Here is a 20,962-nt window from a genome sequence, read left to right on the forward strand (position 1 = left end):
CAATGGGGCAGAAAGCCTTCCCTGAGACAGGGATGGCACTCTGGAAACAACTGTGCCAGGAGCCGTTGGATTCGGGCTGTTAAGTCCCCTGAGCTGGAACATACTATTCTCACAGGCTGCACCTGTGAACTTTCTGGGGGCACGTGTCCCATTGCGAGGACTCCTTGCAACGTTATGGCTCTAAAGAGACCGTCTCCCCAGACAGTGTCCCCTAGCAAAAGAGAAGGGAGAGAAAAGCCATAACTGGCCTGGCTCCCAAGGGGACGGGATGGCGGGGGGAGGGAGCCCCCACTTCATCTTTGAACTTCCTCCGAAGTTCCGGGTGGCCTTGACCACCCATCTTGACCACCCATCAAGGCCCGAGGCAAACAGTGAGACAGGCTTCTTCACTGTGTTGCTTTTACAAAGTAAATCACGTCTTTACAGACAAGGGTATATCCTCCGAGTGTCTCCGGAGTGTGCTCCGGGAGGCCGAATAGAACGAGTTCTCCCCAGGACTAGACACTGATGCATTCACTCCCTCCGGGTGGAATTAGCTAGGAATTCCCTCCAGTGGGGTTGGAAGAGTCGTGTTGTTTGTTTTTGCCACAGGACATTTTCCCACGAAAAACCCACACAGCGCTCCATAGGGAAGCTCAGCCTCTCGGGCTGCATGAGGAGGGGGCCGTGCTGGGTCCCTGGGCCGTGGGGCTCCCCCTGCTTTTCTGATGCCTCCTCTGGGACATCTCCGCCCCCCCACCCCCACCCCCGGCCCCCTTCCCGGGCCCCCGGGCTCCTCCGACCGCAGCTAGGAATCACAGGACGATCCATACCGCTAAGTGAGGTCTCCTGCTTCAGATTCCCGGGCAGGATTAGGCCCAGAGGGGCCGGCTTTGCGGTGACAGCCTAGCGCGGGTCAGCTGGTTTGTCACGGTGCACCTGCCGCTCCTGGCCCTTCGCGGCCCGCTGCTACCAGGCCGGAAATGGGCCCTTCAGTAAACCCCGCAGCTTCCGCGCCAGCACGGGGGCCTCTTGACATCTATTCTGTACAAGCCCCAACCCGGTACGAACCTCTCTGAGATTCCCCCTAATATGCTCTCTCAGCAAGTGTGAATAATACCTAAACACCAGACTTACGCCATTGGACTCAATTAACCTTCTCTAAAATGAATGTGTCCTTAATACCTACACCAAACGCTGATCAAGGCATTCTGATTTGGGGAAAAGAGAGAAGGGTTACCTCATTTCCCAGCCTCTTGTGTCAACAGCCCACTTTAGGTTCTGTACTGGCCACTCCTGAATAATTGAAAGTCAAGGTCACATATGTCAGTGAAAGAACCTATAATTAACATCCAACTGTAAGCATTAGACTCTCTAAATTCACTCAGATTGTTCTTAAAAGGAGAGAGAGAGCTTGACCTAGTTTTTATTTAGGAAAAACAGCCTTTTGTGTTTTTAGAGCATTTTCTTGTATAATGAGACAACCATATTGTCACGTAAAGCCACTGGTTAAATGACACAGTCATCCTACAGCTGGATCGTGCGAGGCTTCGACAGAGTAGCAATGTCATGACCCACACACGGTACGTAGCGCAGGGAACTTCAAATTCTATCAAATCCTACACCCACGTCCTTCCTACAAGTAAGGAAATTGCGGTCCAGGTGGGCGAAGGAACTTTCTCCATCTCCCAGAGCTAGCTGGCAGGCGGACAGAAGCAAGAACCCCCACGTTTATGGCTCCAAACGAGGGTGCTTTTCCTACAACCCCACGTAATAACAGCAAGGCATTTAGTAAACATCTCTCAGAATCGCTGTTTTGCTTGAAATGCAATTCAGAGAGTGTTCACCAGCGAAATGAGTGTACAGCGAAATGAGGAACACCTGTGTCACTTAGGTCCTGCACACTTTTGTTCTAAAAGGCATGATCCGTAGGCTTTCAAACGTTGCTCCCATTTGTTAGACCCTCTGTGGACAAGCTGGCAGGATCGGCGCACTTCTGAAAGGCCAGCGAAAGTGGGTAGAAGGCCAGGACCAAGGGGTGGGAATGTAATGGGAAAGAGTCAGTCCCGTGTAGCCCCGTGGTTCTCAACCCCAGATGCATTAGAATCGCTCAGATTTTTGGGGGCGCCTGGGTGGCTCAGTTGGATGAGCGTCTGACTTCGGCTCAGGTCATGATCTCGCAGGTCGTGGGCTCTGGGCTGACAGCTCAGAGCCTGGAGCCTGCTTCGGATTCTGTGTCTCCCTCTCTCTCTGCCCCTCCCTCGTTCATGCTCTGTCCTCTCGGTCTCAAAAATAAATAAACATTAAAGAAAAAATTTAAAAAATTAAAAAAAGAATCACTCAGATTTGTATTATTTTATTTTATATTTTATTTTCTTTCCTAGGAGGTTGCATGCCCAATGTGGGGGGAGGGGGGTCAGACTCACGACCCTGAGATCAAGAGTCACACTCTCCACTGACTGAGTGAGCCAGCCAGGCACCCCAGAGTCACTCAGATAGTTTTTTCTTTTGAGAGAGAGAGAAAGAGAGAGTAGGGGAGGGGCAGAGAGAGAACCTCTCCATGCCCAGCTCAGACCCCAACAAGGAGCCCGACCCGGAGCCCAACGCTGGGCTCGATCTCACAACCAGGAGGTCGTGACCTGAGCCGAAATCAAGAGCTGGACGCTCAGCTGAGTAAGCCACCCAGCCGCCCCTCACTCAGACGTGTTAACGTACCAATGTTGGGCAGCACCACAAGAGATCCCTCTGGCTGGATGTGTGAGTGCAGATAGGGTTGAGCAGCCCTGGAGAGCAAGGTTTTGGTGTCCAACCCGGGCTAGAAATCCCCAACCCTGACAACAGAGGACCCAGACTCTGAGTCTCCCTCACGTATTTCAGAAAATGGGAACGAATCCTATCTTGCTGGGTGGCTATAGCCTGAAGCCATCCCGTGCAAAGGGACAGGAGTGAGGAAAATTAGAAGGACCCCACTGTGTGGAAGGTGTTTGGTATGGGATCGGTGTCTCTGAATTCTTCTTTGCCTTCTGCTCTTTTTTTTTTCCCCGCCGGAAAACACACACGCACACACACACACACACCATGTCAGCCAATGGCTGGGTACACTTAATCCCCTAGGATGTGTTTTTTTCCACTCAATGATTTGCATTGCTTTGTTCAAGTTTGGACAGCTTCCACGTAGCTTCCATTTGTATAGGTTTTCCGTTTGGGAGCATTAAACTATAGGGAGAATCTTTTTAGGGGGTCGGGTCAAGGCAGGAAGAAACTGGCTCAAGGAAGACACATTTCTCCTCTCTGTAAGACACACTTTGTGCCCCTACTACCTGTGTGAGGGGATTCCCTGCCAGCCCAACCCCCCCCTTTTAAAACAAAATTTTTTTTAAGTTTATTTATTTATTTTGAGATGGAGACAGCTTGAGCATGGAGGGGCAGAGAGAGAGAGAGAGAGAGAGGGAATCCCAAGCAGGCTCTGCACTGCCAGCACAGAGCCCGACACGGCTCTGTTTGGTATGTTGTGTATTGTGTAATGTCACGAAACCGTGAGATCGTGACCTGAGCCGAAACTGAGAGTCGGACCGGACGCTTCATCGACTGAGCCAACCCAGGCCCCCCAGCCCAACCCTGATAAGATGCCTCAGTAAGTGTGCAAATAATTCAACGTGGCCCTTCCCAGGGGCCTCCGACACCATTTGCACCCTCATCCCTGAACACACGACATATGGAAAATTCTGGCAGGGCACGGCGCTAGAATCAGTAAAGAGCAATAATGGATGCCTTTGGTTCTGGAAGTCACAAAAGCAGAAGTTGGACTCCAGGCTTGGCTTTTCTTTATTTCTCTCGCACTTCACAAGCTGAAGGATGCCATGTGGAGGCAACGGTAGGCTTTGCAGCAGTCCCTTGCTCAGGGAACCGCCAGGCCACCATCCAGCCACCTCCGCTACCAGTCTTATTGGGGGACTGTCTGCCATGGCCGTCTAGAACATTCAAATGGACAACATGGCTGCAGATACGCCCCCCCACGCCAACCCCGGCATTAACGGTCCTTCTCGCTTCTTCTCGCCCAGCATTACCCGGCCCTCTTCCCCCTGCAGTCACCAAGCACATGAGCCATTCAAGCATGCAGCTATTTTTACTAGAGTGTGAAGGATTCTCAGTACAAACTATATTTAACAGGAGGTTAAAGTTCACATTACACAATCAGTGGGGCACAGGATTAAATCATTAAACAGCCTGTTCTAGGCTCTTCCTGCTTTTCTCTACAAGCGGGTTTTCAGTCCTGAGCCTTCTTTCAGTTTAGCCTGCAGATGCCTTGAGGTCTTGGTTTTTTTGCAAGAAAGACTTATTCTTTTTCTTTTTCAAAAATTTTTTAATGTTTATTTACTTTTTGAGAGAAAGAAAGAGAGAGACAGAGCATGAGTGGGGGAGGGGCAGAGAGAGAGGGAGACACAGATCCGAAGCAGGATTCAGGCTCTGAGCTGTCAGCACAGAGCCTGACGTGGGGCTCGAACCCACAAGCTGCGAGATCACGACCTGAGCCAAAGCCAGACGCTTGACTGACTGAGCCAGCCAGGCGCCCCGTAAGTCTTTTTCTTTTCAGGCCTCCTGTGTCTCAGATGGAGATTTTCTCATGGCATCAGGACCTCTGATTTAGCAGGAACCTGTGAGGGAATGTTAAGTGAAGCCCTTCCAGTGTTGGAAGCTCTAGCCTAGAAATTCTGAAAAACGCAAGCCATCCATCTGGAGGCTCAAACTGATGCTCGCCGACAACCATCGCTGGCTTTTCAGAGCAAGGTACTAACAAGGGGCTGGGGTCAAGGGTGTTCGTGTCAGAGCAGGAATGAAGAGGAGGGGTCTAAACCGCCTCATCACTAGGAGAGGCACCCGAGAGCAGGGTCCTGGGCTTGGTGTGCATTGTGACGCGTTGCCCACATGGTCCCTCAGCTGCTGGAGGAGCTGCCTACAAACAGCCTCAGCCAGTGGCCTGGGCAGGAAGGGCCTCCACTCAAGAGTCACCTCGTTCAAGGTGACACCCCCCTTCCTGGGGGAGCCTGCATGCCGTGACTGGTCAGGGTTGCAGGGTTGCCTTATGAAGGGCTGGCCTGAACTCAGGACAACTGGAAAACAGCATCCCTGCCTCAGAGCCCCCTGGGTGGGGGGCAGGGGGTAGGGTGTCGGTTCGTTAGGCCTTCCGTTAAGACTGCCTCCTGCATGGCCTCTGCCTCTGGTACAGGTGCAGGTCTCAAGAGCGCCTCCCAAAACGCTCCCGCCTGCAATCCGGGTCTCAGAGTCTGCTCCCCGGAGAGCCCCACCTGCCTGCAACAAGGACCAGAGAACTTGGTAACATTTCTTAACCTATATGACATTCCCCGCTCTGCTTTTTTGTTGCCGGTGCCGGCTGCCGGAAAGCTCTTCGGATGCACACGGCAAATGCTCTTGGGCAGACCCAGCAAGTAGCAAGGATATCCCTGGTGAGAGGATTACAGAGGCAGGATGTCACTCCCTATCCTAGACCAATGCAGTGAGGACCCGTATTTTATTTTATGTTTTAAGGTTTATTTATTTTGAAAAAGAGAGAGCGAGAAAAACAGAGTGCAAGCAGGGGAGCGGCAGCGAGGGAGAGAGAGAATCCCAAGCAGGCTCCGCGCGCGCGCTGTCCTGTCGGCGGGAAGCCTCACTTAGGCTCGACCTCACGGACCATGAGATCATGACCTGAGCCAAAATCAAGAGTCGGACGCTCAACCGCCTGAGCCACCCAGACGCCCGGAGAACCTGTATTTTAACAAGATCCCCAGATGATTCATATGTGTGTTAATGTTTGGTAAGCACGAGATGATTGGATGAGAAACGACTGAGCGGGAACGTTTACCAGTCGCAAGGAAGTATCCTGCCCCCTTGTTTGCTGCATAATAGGAGTCATCTGTTTTTAGCTCTCAAGTTATTTTTTCCTACGAAGAGGACTTTAAAAACCCATTATTTTGCCCCAGTCCGATCGCAGGCAAAAGGGCGGAAGACGGAGGCAGATGGTCAGGCAGCAGATAGCTCCGGTTAGGGAACCTGGCTGCCACATTAAGCAAACCAGGGAAAAGCGTGGACGTAGAGTCCAAACGCAAAGTCAGTGGCAGCAGGTTCTTGGAGCGTAGAGGATGCGATGCGACAGATGAACTTGGAGCTTTCCCAAATGACCCCACGGAAGCTGGTAGAAGACAGCCCCCCGGGGGCAGGCACACACACAGGCGGGCAAAGGGACGCACTCCCACCCGTCCTCTTAACCCGGCTGTCTGAGGATTTTCAGCAGTCCTTCACTGACAAGGGACTGACTTATACTAGAAGGACAAGAGTTTGTGGTAGGGACAATGAGACGTTTCCAAGGCATCCTTCCTAGGAAGGATCCAGTCATTCTCAGCGGGTCCTTCCGTGGCTCATGAACCGCTGCAGTAAGCCATCTGTCTGGATTTCTTTACAGACAGACCTGTAGGCCGGGTTGTCCTGTAACTGTGTCTTCCAGCAAAAGTCCTAGAGAGCAGCACAGGACAGGTGAGTGGTGCTCATACAGAGTGACGCTGAGCCACGACTGATTCGCGTCTGGCTGTGGCCTGTTCTCTTTCAAGGGCAGCATGGGGAGGGGAGCTGCCATGTGACCAGGACCCCCAAGGGAAGTGTGAGCGTCAGCAGATATACAGGGGAGACGTGGGAGGGTCCCGGTCCTCGATGAAATGTGTCTCCCACTCGGCGCAGCTACAGACCCAGAGCAGAGCACAATGGAGCAGCTGTGGGCACTTCTGAGAAGTGGCAGCAGGCTGATTGGGGAGGGAGACCAGAAATCCAAGTGCCACTGAACCAGCAGTGAGTTTCCCACTTGTTTGACAGTGTATCCGCAGTCTGGATTGGGGGCAGCCCCGAACTTGGAAGTGCACACGTGTGGATTGAAAGATCTCCCTCTAGTTCTGGCTCAAGGTGAAGTTAACACAGGGGGGCTGTTCTTTATCCTTCCTTTCGCCATTCTCTCACAGCGGGCCCCCAGGCGATCAGAGCAGTGGCAGTGACAGCGGGGACAGGGCCCCTTTCCTCTCTGTTGGGAGGAGTTGTTTCTCCAAAGAATGGGGGCGACCCATTCCTTTTTTTCTCTCTGTTTCCCACCACTTGGCCCTGAATGTGGACACATGTATGGGAGGTGAACAGCACAGTAGGATAAATAGAGCACTAGCTCTCTGTCCAGAGGACGGCCAAGGGGAGCCAGAGTGCTAGAAAGTGCGAGGGAGGTGGCGAAAAGGGAGGAACTTGGGCAAATGGCCCCACCAAGCTGTTCAGAAACTGCTGGGCTCAACCCTGTGCTGTGCATTGGATCTGCCCTTAAACAGCACACCGAAGACTCTGAGAACCGAATTAAGGGGTAGACCACCACCCAAGTCCCAGATGGACAGCAGCCTCCCAGCCCCCACGGGGGGAACACCCATGGGGAAAGGCTGCGTCCCTCCGAAGATTCTGAAAACAAGACGACACTGAAACTACAACCGACAGAAGGCTGGCAGACCTTTCAGCCTGAATCCGTCTGGGTTGATCGTCTATGAAAACACAAATACCAACCTTTACATAACATGGAAACAAAACCCAGGTCGTGTAACGTATCGTTCAAAACTGCCGGGATACCATCCAATATCACTCTGTGTATTCGTTTTCTATAGCTAGAGACAAGTGGCCACAAACTTAGTGGCTTCAAACAATACCCTCTTTTTTTTTTTTTTTTTTAATTTTAAAGTTTTGTTACATCCGAAGTCCAAAATCAGTCTCACTGGGCTAAGGTCCAGGTGTGGGCAGGGCTGGCTCCTTTTGGAGGCTCTGTGGGAGAATTGTTTCCTTGCCTTTTCCAGCTTTGAGCGGCTGCCCACACTCCTTGACTCATGGACCCCTTGCTCTGTCTTCAAAGCAAGCAACTGAACATTCCTCCGACCCTTCTTCCATAGCCATATCCCTTTCTGACCACAGCCAGGAAACATGCTCTGCTTTTAAAGATGCTTGTGATTATAGTTGGCCCGCCAGTAAATCTTTCCATCTCAAGGTCAGCTGATAAGCAATTTTAATAGTGTCTGCGACCTCACTTCCTTCTGCCCTGCAATGTAACATAGTCACAGTTTCCGGGAACGAGAACAAGGACATCTTTGAGGGAGACTTTATTCTGCCTACCACCCTCAGCATACGAAGAGCCATCAAATCTCAGCTCACATGAAAACAGACAATCAACAGACGCCGGCACCAAAAGGATGCAGATGTTGGCATTTTCCGGCAAGGACTTTAAAGCAGCTATTATAAAATATTCCAAGAACGAAGGGAGAGCACTCTTGAAATGAATGGAGAGATGGAAAGTCTTAGCAGGGAAAGATAAAGGGTAAAGGATAGCCAGATATAAATTTTAGAATTAAAACACGCAATAAACAAAATTTCAAAGCCTGATGGATATACCAATAGAAATTATTCAGTCTAAACAACAGAGGAGAAAAATTGGGGAGGGGGGGGGTGGGGGAAGATGAACAGAATCTCCAGAACCAGTGAGACCATACCAAAATGTCTTAACCTTTGTGTCATTCAGGTCCCAGAGGAGCAGAAAGAATGCAGGGCAGAAAAAAAAATACTGGAAAAAAGAAAATAATGACTAAAAACTACGCAAATTTTGCAAAAGGCATAACCCTATAGATTCAAGAAGCTCGATGAACTCCAGAGAGGATAAACATTTATATAAAAAAATCCATGCCCAAACACATCCTAATCAAACTGCTAAAAACCAAGAGGAAGCAGCCAGAAATACGACATAGAACAGATCAGTTCAAATGACTGTGCATTTCTTAGCAAAAAGCAGAAATTGACCGATGCAAACAACTGGCAGATTTCTGCTCATCAAAGTAGCAGGAATTTTAACAATTACTACTATCTGGTGTTAGGGTCAAAGAACACGTTAGTGGGAAGAGATATAGGAACATTTATGAGAGGCAACTGGGCATTTTCTATCAGAATTGTCAATCTATACACCTTTTAACCCCTCATTCCACTTCTAGAAATTCATCCTAAAACAATACTCGTACATGTGCTCAAAGATATTTATTGCGGCATCGTATGTAATGGCAAATAAACACATTAGTTAATAAGAACGTTTATCAGTTATTAACAGAGAATCATATTTAACTAAATTACAGAACACCACACTATGTAATGTATGTAATATACTTTTTAGAGCAATTACATTGGAGGGGCACCTGGGTGACTCAGTCGGTTAAACATCCGACTTGGTAAATGATGAAGACATTTGTCAAATAGAACACACCCCCCCCCCCCCAAAACACACACACACATCAGGTTTTATGGAGTCTGTTAAGTGCTGAGAAACAGAAGATCTGGAAGGACAAAAGCCAAACTGATACCAGTGGTTGCTTCTGAGGAGTAAGATAGGAAGGATGGAAAAGTTACTTGCACTTTTTACTTCATATATCTGTGCATGCGTAGGTGTGTGCATGTTAACAAAGAAGAAGTATTATTTTGACATTTTTAAAACGGTAAAAGGCATACCTATGCAAGTTTAGTAACAGTGTCCTCCAGTGTTCTGACCCTAGAAATTTACCAACTAGTCTTTCGCTGTTTTCTGGGGATTTAGCACTTTATTTTATTTTTTTTAATTTTTTAAAATGTTTATTTTTGAGAGACGGCGTGAGCGGGGGAGGCACAGAGAGAAAGGGAGACAGAGGATCCGAAGCAGGCTCTGAGCTGTCAGCACAGACCCCGATGCGCGGCTCAGACCCACAAACCGTGAGATCATGACCTGAGCCCAAGTCGGACGCTTAACCAACTGAGCCACCCAGGCGCCCCAGATTTAACATTTTATTCACTTCCTTTAAGGAAACCAAATCCTCCCATTCAGCATCTCCTAGTGTGTAAGTTTCCTACTGCTGCATAATAAATTACTCCAAGGTTTACTAGCTCAAGATGCTCAAAATGTATTATCTCATCTAGGTTTTGAGGCTCAGGAACCCAGAGCGTCTTGATGGAGTGCCTCTGGTCCGCGTCTCCCATAGGCTGCAGTCAAGACATTGGCCGGGGCTGTTAGTCATCTGAAGGCTTGAGTAGGCCTAGAGGATCACATACTAGTCTCGCGCCTAACTCCCGGCAAGAGAACTCAATTCCTCACTGGCTGGTGGTCAGAGGCCTCAGCTCCCCTTCACACAGGTCTCTTTGTAAGCTGCTCACAGCATGGGAGCTGACTTTCCTTAGAGCGATTGGTCGAAGAATGAGATAAAGTGGCCAAGATGGAAACCGCAATGACTTCTAGGACTTCTACGAGGCTATAGAAGTGATAGTATATAGGGGATATACTATCACTTCGGCTATAATGCATTGGTCACACAGACTGACCTTAGTACAACGTGGGGGGAGAACACAATACCAGAAGGCAGAGAGCATTGAGAGCTACCTGGAAGACCGGCTGCCAACATTAAATTTTGCCCGACACTCTTTCTCTTCTGCTTGTTCAAGTTCACACGCTTTCTAAGAACTTGTAAAGTTCAACTCTGTCCTTACAGCATCACTGGTGCATTTAGGGGTCCAGGAGCATCCAGTCCAACATCAAAAGAAAACTTTATGGGATGTCTGGGTGGCTCAGTCGGTTAAGCATCCAACTCTTGGTTTCCACTCAGGTCATGATCTCATGGGTACGTGAGTTCAAGCCCCAAGTTGGATTCTGTGCTGATAGCGTGGAGCCTGCTTGGGATTTTCTCTCTCCTTCTCTCTCTTCCCTCTCCCACCTGTATACACTCACACACACACTCTCTTAAAATAATAATAATAATAATAATAATAATAATAAACTAAATAACTAAATGAATAAACTAAAATGAATAAACTAAAAAAAAAAAAAAAACCAACAACGCTATGGACCAATAGGAAATCCCAGATCACAGAGCCCCCGCATTTTCCTGTAAACAAGGGAATTTTTATTTCCCTGAAATGATGATTAGGAACAGTTGGGGAAACTGCAAATGTACATAATTGATCAAGGAGAAAAACACAGGGAATAAACGGGCATCTCAATGAGAATCCTTTCAACAAGGAGTCATGTGACTTGTTCCCACCCTACAGCCCAACCTTTACTCCTCACAAGTCAGGGCAATCGTCTCTCCTCCCAAGTGGAACTTCCCATAAGCCATGGAGGCAAGGAAGCAGAAACTCTTGCCAGCTCATAGATCAACATAAAGACTACCAGAGTCTTCTGTCACAGAAAATTTTGGAAGGCAACCAATAAAATCTGGGAGTTAAAAGATATCTCTGTCTCTGCACAAAAACAATATGAAGGACATCAAAGTGTGGCCTTATCTGCGAACTTGGAAGAGAATTTCCTGACGTGTGTATGTTCCTGATTGCAAACGATGTGCGCTATGGTCTTAGGAGCATAACTGAACGGTACTATTCTTTAAAATTTTTTTTTAACTTTATTCATTTTTGAGAGACAGAGAGAGACAGAGCATGAGCGGCGAAGGGGCAGAGAGAGAGAGGGAGACACAGAATCCGAAGCAGGCCCTAGGCTCTGAGCTGTCAGCACAGAGCCTGGCGTGGGGCTCGAACTCATGAACTGCAAGATTGTGACCTGAGCCAAAGTTGGACGCTTGACCGACTGAGCCACCCAGGTGCCCCCTGAATGGTACTATTCTATACAGTTTAGACTCAGCCAAACATCTAAGTCTTTCATAATATGCTTGCAGATAGGGTGTAGAAATAAAAGGGTTGATTCATCATAGATTGAGCAATCCTTACGCAAAGACTATTGATTAAATCATCGTTGTCAACTTGAAAGAAGTTAACACGCCTCAGGGCTTTGAATTTGGGCTTGCCTCGTTCAACATTTTTATAAACTATTTGGAAAAAGACAAGTAAAATGTGCCGCTTATGTTTTCAAGTATTACAGAGTGAGGCAGGAGAGCCAAGAAGTTGGATTATAAAATCAGAATTCCCAGAGGTCTCCGACGGGCTGAAATGATAGGCCAGAACTCAAGACGTGGAAATGGGTGGAAGTGAACAGCATAACATCCTGCCCAGGTGCCAAATGGGAGAGAGCGGGCCTGGAACCAGTTAATGCAGAAAAGCTTTCGGTGAGCTACGGAATTAAGGTAAGTCAGCAGTCCGCCCGCTCTGCCGAAAAGGCAATGCAAAAACCTCAGTCTGCAGTTGTAACAAACAGAGCTCAGATCCACGGAGATCTTGATCTGATGGATCTCACACTGTGAATCTGTGGATCCCTAGAATGATTGACAGAGTCCTCTAGGAGCAGAATACCTGCGAACTCCCAGATGATACAATTCTCTGTATATAACTTTCCCGAGTGACCCATCTAGTAATTCTATCCAAAAAGAAGAAGAAGGAAAAAAAAAAAAGAGAGAGATGAGTTTGTTTGATTCTTTATTTGTTCAAATGATATTTATTGAGAAAAAAAAATATTTGCCGGGTATTCTGCTAAAAGCCAGTGACATGGAGGTGATTGGGACATATCCACCTTCTCCCAGTTATTCATTCAAACCCTAACAGCGCGTCAAGAGATCTGGTCGATGTAATTAAGGTTCCAGATCATTTGGCCTTACGATAGGGTCGGACCCCAATTGCATGAGTACTTGAAACGCAGAGAGTTTTTTCGGGTTGGTGGCATAAGAGTGAGTTGGAGGTTCAAAGCATAAGAAGGATTCTATGCACCATTGCTCACTGGAAGGTGAAGGGGGGCCACATGGTAGGAGTGCAGGTGGCCTCTGGTTGCTGAGAGGGACCCCCAGCTGAGAAGTCAGCAAGGAAACAGAGACCTCAGCCCTACAACCACGAGGCAATGGATTTAGCCACAAGAACCAGCTTAGAGGACGACCCGGAGCCCCAGCGAACCACAGCCCCAGCCAACACCTTAATTTAAGCCCAGTGAGACCCTGAGCACAGGATGCATCCACACCACACCCAGGCTTCTGACCTACAGAAATTGGGTAATAACTCGCGGTTGTTTTACAATACTTTGTGCCAATTTATTTACAGCAATAGAAAGCTAACACAGGTGATAAAGAAACAACAGCCACACAATGAGGTAAGTGCCCTGATGGAGCAAAGTCGCAGGGTACATGGTTGATGGTCAATTTCAGCATCAATTTCCCCCTTCTCTTCCCTTGGTGAATCTCAGTTTTGTTCACTCCTCATCCATACATACAAACGTGGCCACTAACTGCACCCCAAGCCCCCAATGTGGGGCTGATCAGTCTAAAACAGGGTTTCCCTGGGGGCACCTGGATGGCACAGTCGGTTAAGCATCCGCCTCTTGATCTCAGCTCAGGTCATGATCTCACAGTTGGTGAGTTTGAGCCCACATGGCGCTCTACTCTAATGGTGCAGATCCTGCTTGGGATTCTGTCTCTCCTTCCCTGTACCCCTCCCCTACTTGTACGTGCTCTCTCTCCCTCTCCCTCTCTCTATTAATAAATAAACATAAAAAATTTAAAATGGGGTTTCTCAATTTTGGCATTATTGACGTTTTGGCCTAGATAATTCTTTATTGTGGGGGTTATCCTGTGCATTGTACGGTATTTATCAGCATCTCTGGCCTCTACTTTTTTAATTTTTTTAAGTTTTATTTATTTATGAGAGAGAGAGAGACAGCATGAGTGGGGGAGGGGCAGAGAGAGAGGGAGACACAGAATCTGAAACAGGCTCCAGGCTCTGAGCTGTCAGCACAGAGCCCGATGCGGGGCTCGAACTCACGAACCGTGAGATCATGACCTGAGCCGAAGTCAGACGCTTAACCGACTGAGCCACCCAGCTGCCCCTGGCCTCTACTCACCATATGCTAGCGACACACACTCCCCCTGTCCTCCATTCATGGCAATCAAATCTGTCTCCAGATGTTGCCAAGTGATAAGGGCGGGGAGGGATGAGGAGCAAAATCACCCCCAGCTGAGAACCATCCATCTAAAAGTGCGCTTACGTGCCTTGCTAATGTTTGGTTCAAGAACAGGTATGTGACCACTTTGGAGAATGAGTGGTAAAGAGAAGGCTTTGGAAGGTTCCAGATGTTGTTATGCGCAGATTTGAGCACTGGGCCTTCTGTGGCCATGTCAAACCCAGCCTGGGGACAGAGCCATCCCGAGGTCTACCCTACCTCTAGATTACTGGTTATGTAAGCCAATTGATTCCTTACTGTTCGAGACGATTCAAGATTGTTCAGGAGAATTCAAGGCACATCTGGGTTTTGCAGCCAACAGTCGCCTAACTGGTGCCAACGTACAAGATGCTGTCAAAGTCCAGGGGAAGATGTACGTCACAAGCCGAGTCAGGAAAGAAAGCAAAAGAAAAGAAGGTAGGCCCAGAAGAGTTTATGGAGTGCTTTCACATCGTATTTAAAAAAAAAAAAAAAAAAACAACTCTCTTAAATTTCAAAATGTGTGATACAATATTATTAAGTACAGTCACCAATGCCGTATGTCACATCCCCATGACTTATTTATTTCCTAACTGAAAGTTTGTAGCTTTTGACCCCCTTCATCCATTTTGCCCACCCCCTGCCCCCTCCCACCTCTGGCAACCACCAATCTGTTCTCCGTATACCTATGAGCTTGGTTTTTTTATTCGTTTTTTTAGGTTCCGTATCTAAGTGAGATCATACGGTATTTGTTTTTCTCTAACTTATTTCCCTTAGCCTAACTCTCTCGAGATCCATCCATGTTGTCACAAATGGCAAGATTTCCATCTTATTTATGGCTGAATAATATCCCGCTGTGTCCACACGACATCTTCTTTATCCATCCGTCGGTGGACACTTAGGTTGTTTCCATAGTTGGTTATTGTGAATAACACTGCGTGTCTTCTTAAGTTTATGTTCTTATTTGTTTCTGATAAATGTCCAGAAGTGGAATTGCTGAATCCTATGGTAGTTCTAGTTTTCATTTTTTGAGGAACCTCCATACTGCATTCCAGAGCGGCCGCACCAATTTACATTCCCACCAACAGCGCACAAGGGCTCCTTTCCCCCACATCCTTGCCAACGCTTATTATTTCTTGTCTTTTTTGGTGATGCCATTCTGACGGGTGTGAGGTGACACCTCGTTGTGGTTTTGACTTGCATTTCTCTGATGATGAGCGATGTTGAGCATCTCTTCCCGTGTCTGTTGGCCATCTGGATTCTTCCTTGGGGAAGAAAATGTCTATTTGGGTCTGTGCATTTTTTTGATTAGCTTTTTTTTTCTTTTGCTACTCAGTTGTATGCATTCTTTATATATTTTGGATATTAACCCCTTCTCAGATATAGCATTTGCTGATTTGTTTTATAGTATTGGTTTTTGCCCATTCTGTAGGTTGCCATTTTTTGTTGATGGTTTCCTTCGCTGTGCAGAAACGTTGTGGTTTGATGTGGTCCTGCTGTTTATTTTTGCTTGTGTTCCTTTTGCTCTTAAAGGTGTCAGTCACATCACACCTTTGATCCTAAGCACCCTGGAAGAAGATACTATTATCTTCACCTTACATCTCAGGAAAGTTAACGGCTTGTCCATTGTTATGAGACAAGGATGGGTCAAGTTCAAACCCCGGGCTTCTGATACCAGATAGGCTCCCCCCACCCCCACTCTTTATTTGAACCATGACTTCTTTTATATCAAAAAATATATATATAACATATAATCTATATATAGATATATATAATATATAATTTTATGCTCAAAAATATTTGATATACTAGACAAAAGTTCAAAAATTTAAAAAAAAATTTTTTTTTTCAACGTTTATTTATTTTGGGGACAGAGAGAGACAGAGCATGAACGGGGGAGGGGCAGAGAGAGAGGGAGTCACAGAATCGGAAACAGGCTCCAGGCTCTGAGCCATCAGCCCAGAGCCTGACGCGGGGCTCGAACTCACGGAGCGTGAGATCGTGACCTGGCTGAAGTCGGACGCTTAACCGACTGCGCCACCCAGGCTCCCCAAAAGTTCAAAATTTTGAGTGAAGCGTCCGAGGTTTCCCATAAGCCCATCTCTACTGTCACTCCAAAAGATACAGTCTCATCTTTCCAGAAAATCACTCCAGCCGGGACTTTCCTGAGGTTTCCCCCACTTATACTTCCTTGTTGGTTTTTTCCCTGTTTCTTCACCATTATTTTATCAAGGCCCAGTTTATTCCTGAAATTACATAAGGTAGCCCAAGTTTTTGGTGATTTTTCTTCCTCTTAACTCAGAGCATTTACGATGCACATGTTGCCAGACGCACTTAAGCCTCACCAGATGGGGCCCGAATAGTAGTCATTCTAAAAGAGCTCACCACGTTGGTCCCCACCTGCTTATCCAGGTGTATGCTTATCACCATCCCCCTTCTCTTTCTGGGTCTCCTCACTGAGGTCTTCCTCTGGGGACACTTCACCCCCATTCCTGCAACCCCTCTCACCACGAGAACTCCACTGGCTGCACCAAGCGGTCCACCCTGAAAACAGAAGGACACCTTTCCTAGTCTGTCCCTCTCGGTCACCTGGAAACCAAAGCAGCTTTGCACGTGCCTGGGTGCTCATACATCCCGTACCCCAAAGACAGAGCCCAGCAAAAACCAGCTTCTTCCGCCTCCGTCTGCAGCCCTTTTCCTAATGTGGCTTTGCTGTGGAGGCACAGACCCATGCTGCTCCTCTAGTCTTTGTCTCTATTTCTAGAAATGATATCAGCCACCGGGTTTTGGATGCTTACTCTGGGCCAGACGTTATGCTAAGCACCTGCCAAGCTACCTCATTTAATCCTTACCACCGCCAGATTGGGCAGGTATCCTCATGAGGCACCTTTTACAAGATGGTCTCTTACAGCTAAAAAAGCTTACGGAGCTTGGGTAAGGTCCTACAGCTGATCCAAGAAGACCTTGCTTAATCTACACATACGCTGCTCTCAAGGTACTACAGTAACAACTTCCTCCTGTCTCCCGCGGTCAAAATCAAAAGCCCTTTGAAAATGAGCTCATGCAAGGCGGTCCCTCTGGCACCTGGTCTGCAGACACCCTCTGACATGCTGCATGTATTATTACAAGTCATTGTGAACATGCATTGAGTGCTCGTCATGTTCTAAACACTTTGCATTATTAATGCACGAATCCTCAAAATGACCCTGGTTAGGTAAGTACTGTTATTGTTCCTTATTTCACAGATGAAACACACACACACACACACACACACACACACACACACACACAAGCAAAGGCACTGAATGGTTAATTAACATGCCTGAGGTCACACAGCTAATGAGCGGCAGAGCTATGATGAGGACACAGGCAGTCTGGTGCCGGAGCCCATGCCCTCACCCCCTCTGCTACTGATTACTGCATATCTACCGTGTTCCCGTGTTTTCTCTAATCTTCCCAACGTTCCTGCAAGAGGGCTATGGCCCCAGTTTTATAACCAAGCAACCTGAACATCAGAGAGATGAAATAAACTTGCCTAAGCTCTCGGTTACTAAATGGAAACATCCAGATCCCCACCAGGTCTACCCTGTCTGTCTTTTCCTGCGTGTTTTTTTGTTTTGTTTTTTTTTCTGTAGCCCCAAGCAGGTTCCCTACTCCATCCTCCCAGCATCTCCCCGAGAGCTACAGCTCAGGTCTGTGCTCTGGGCATGGAGAAAAGGAGGAGGGCGATTAAAGAAGGTGGCGGCTGCCAGCTGCTGCTTCAAACAAAATAGATCCACATTTACAAAGGCACCAGGGCTGGTTGCCTAGCAACAACTTTCTACCTCCCCAAGCTGCTCTACCCCATCCTTAACCCACCGCACATCACACACTCCCCTTGGCCCGCAGTGCCCTCTGAGACATCCCCCTTCGAGGCCGCCTTTGTTCATTTTAACCTGATTTGCTGGGCAAATGCTCGCAGCTTGCAACTTGCAGAGAGCCCAGGAAACACGCAATTCATGCCACAGATGGCCCTGGGGCAGGCCGAACAGAGCCCTCCTCCCTGCATGGCCCAGACCTTGGCACTTGCAGGATATCTAATGCTGTGGGAAGGAGAAGGTCTCAATTTCAGGCTCTTTGTCAGATCCCTGAAGGTTTAAAAAAAGAGTTTTGTGTTTCACATATGTCAGGTTCTTTAAATAGTTCTTTGAAATAAAAGTTTGATTGGGATAGAACGAAAGTAGACTGTCTGGATTTCTTTTTTCATCTTATCCCCCATGTTTGAAGTTAGAGCCTCTTAAATTTAAACTTATCTTCAGTTCCACCAATCCAAAAGGCCTTGGGGCTATTTTTGTCCTAGACTCTTAAAGGGAGGTAGGACAAGGCAGAATACATAGTTCTCTGAGCTCTACTTTCCAGCAGAAATGACAAGGGACAGCCGTAGTGTAGCCCCCGGCAAGTCCAGAAGTTTCCGACTTCATGGTGAAGTGATGCTGACCTGAGAGCTGCATTATCACTCTCGGGGGCTCTAAGCACTTTTGTGACCATGGGTCCCTTTATCCACAAAAAGAAAAAAAAAGAAAGAAAAGAAAAAAATATTAACAATTTTGTATTTTACAGGTAGGTTGGTATGAAGACAAATACGATCCAGGCTGGAATCATTAATACATATTCATTACCTTTATTAGGATATGTTTATCTTTTTTCTAATGTCAAAAGAAATTGAAACATTTCCGTGAGCCCGTGAAAATTTATGAGTCCACACCGCTGCACCTGCTGTGCCTAATGGAGAAGACGGCGCTGCCGAGAGCGGACCAGAACACGGCAAGCATTATGGAGACACTGGTACCCAGCCCTGCACTCCGAGCCATGAGATTAGGACGAAAGTAAGATGTGGTGCCTGCACTCAAGAGGCTCGCAGCCTGGCTGGGGAGGAAGAAAAGGCCATGGCTGCAATCACCGAACCACAGAAACTCAGCGTGGCCGCCACCGATAAGATCACCAAGGCCCCTTTCTTATTTAGGGGCCCTTGCATCTCATTCCCGCTGGAAGAAATAACACATTTGAAAAATAGCAGTTTGAGAACAGTCCAGATAGGTGAGAGGTGGCTGTGGCACGCATGGTGATGGATTGGACATTGGGGTTAAAGAATAGCCAAGGAAGATTTCTGGGTTGGGGGCTTGAGTGGCCATCTTCAGAGACAAGAAATATGGAAGAATGGATTGCAGAAGGAAGTGAGTTCCGTGTTGGGCAGGTGGAGTTCCGTGTCGGGCACTCAATGTGTGTTGGGCAAGTGAGTTCCGTGTTCGGCAGCTCTGATGCCCAGAGCTAGAGACTGGGGTGTTATAGCAGATGCTGGCACTTGACATTCATTTTCTACCTGAAGGCAGCTTATGTTAGCACCGGCAACTCCCTGCCTTGTTCTGGCCTCAGAATAAGGAATAGATAGCCTATCCATAGGATGAGATGGAATTGCGAGAGAGTTAATGCTCTGGAAGCAGCCCTCATCCAGTGATGGGTAGAAAGTTAGGAGGTCTAGGGGCGCCTGGGTGGCTCAGTCGGTTGAACATCCGACTTCAGCTCAGGTCATGATCTCACAGTCCGTGAGTTCGAGCCCCGCATCGGGCTCTGTGCTGACAGCTCAGAGCCTGGAGCCTCCTTCAGGTTCTGTGTCTCCCTCTCTCTGACACTCCCCCGTTCATGCTCTGTCTCTCTCTGTCTCAAGAATAAATAAACATTAAAAAAAATTAAAAAAAAAAAAAGAAAGTTGGGAGGTCTATGTCCAACTTTGTCAATTATCCTCTAGTTGGGGTAACTTTGAGGCACAGACTATACAGAATTCCCCAGTGAGACAGAGTTTCTAGAGCCCTGGGGTGAGGTTGGAAACATCCTGGCCAGACTTTGTGAGTAAGAGGTTTCTTTGGGCGAAGGGCTATATGGTCAGTTCCACGACCTTGTGCATCTAGAAAGGAAGGATTGACATTCTTAACAATCGTCAACTTCCAGTTTGACTACTTGCTTACGGACCGAGAGCTTGCCGACTTGAAAAAACAGCCCATTCCATTTTCAGGTGGATCTAGTCACTAGGAAGTTCTTTCTTGAAATGAAGTAACACATTATGACTTCTATCTTTTGCTTCTTTTTCTTTTCCTAATTAAAAGCTTTATCTTAGGAAAAGAAAAAGTGTGTGATCCAATGGTTTTTAGTATAGTCACAGAATTGTGCCACCATTTCCACCACCAATTTTTGAACACATCCATCCCCTCGAAAGGAAACACCATACCCATTAACAATCATCAGTCTCTCCTAATCCTCCTAGCCCTAGGTAACCGCTAATCTATTTTCACTCTATAGATTTGCATTATTCTGGACGCCTCACGTAAATGAGCTCATAAAATGTGTGGTCTTCTTTGAATGGCTTCTTTCACTTAGGATCATGTTTTCAAGGTTTGTCCATAGGGTACCATGTTATTGGTACTTCAGTCCTTTTTATTGCCAAATAATATTCCATTGTGGATAAATCATATGTATTTTTTAATCGAGTCATCAATTCATGAACGTTTGTGTTGTTTCCACTTTGGGCTATTGTTATTTTTTTTTTAATGTTTATTTTTGAAAGAGAGACAGAGTGTGAGCGGGGGAGGGGCAGAGAGCAAGGGAGACAGAATCTGAAGCAGGCTCCAGGCTCTGAGCTGTCAGCACAGAGCCTGATGCGGGGCTTGAACTCATGACCGCAAGATCATGACCTGACCCGAAGTCAGACACCTAACCGACTGAACCACCCAGGAGCCCCCTACTTTTGGCTATTATTAAATAAGATTGCTATAAACAGTTGTGTACGTGTTTTTGTGTGGATAGATTTTAACTTGTCTTGAGTGTATCTAGGACTGAAATTGCTAGGTGCTGTGGTAATTCCATGTTTGTCTTTTTGAGGAACTGCGGACTGCTTTCCAAGATGATCAGCACCCTTTTACATTCCAGTCAGAGTAGTGTGAGAGGGATCTACTTTCTCCCCATTCTCACCAACAATTGTTATTTGATGTCCTTTTTATTACAGTAATCACAGTGGGTGTAAAGGTAGTTGTGGTT

General features: G+C 47.3%; 1 long non-coding RNA gene across 2 annotated transcripts; it reads left to right on the forward strand.

Moving 5' to 3' along the window:
* Window positions 1-4,268: 4,268 nt before the first annotated feature.
* On the forward strand, window positions 4,269-19,125 carry LOC147578276 (uncharacterized). 2 transcript variants are annotated; one of them, XR_015255022.1, is made up of 7 exons: window positions 4,269-4,767; window positions 5,527-5,794; window positions 6,440-6,510; window positions 11,910-12,119; window positions 13,021-13,069; window positions 14,231-14,332; window positions 18,562-19,125. It is a non-coding gene; the product is annotated as an uncharacterized LOC147578276 (long non-coding RNA). The 2 variants fall into 2 exon arrangements; XR_015255023.1 differs by lacking the exon at window positions 13,021-13,069.
* The last annotated feature ends 1,837 nt before the right edge of the window (window positions 19,126-20,962 follow it).

The sequence above is a fragment of the Puma concolor genome, chromosome C1, assembly GCF_028749965.1.
Source record: "Puma concolor isolate L17-30 chromosome C1, mPumCon1.1.hap2, whole genome shotgun sequence".
In the NCBI taxonomy this organism is placed as follows: Eukaryota; Metazoa; Chordata; class Mammalia; order Carnivora; family Felidae; genus Puma; species Puma concolor.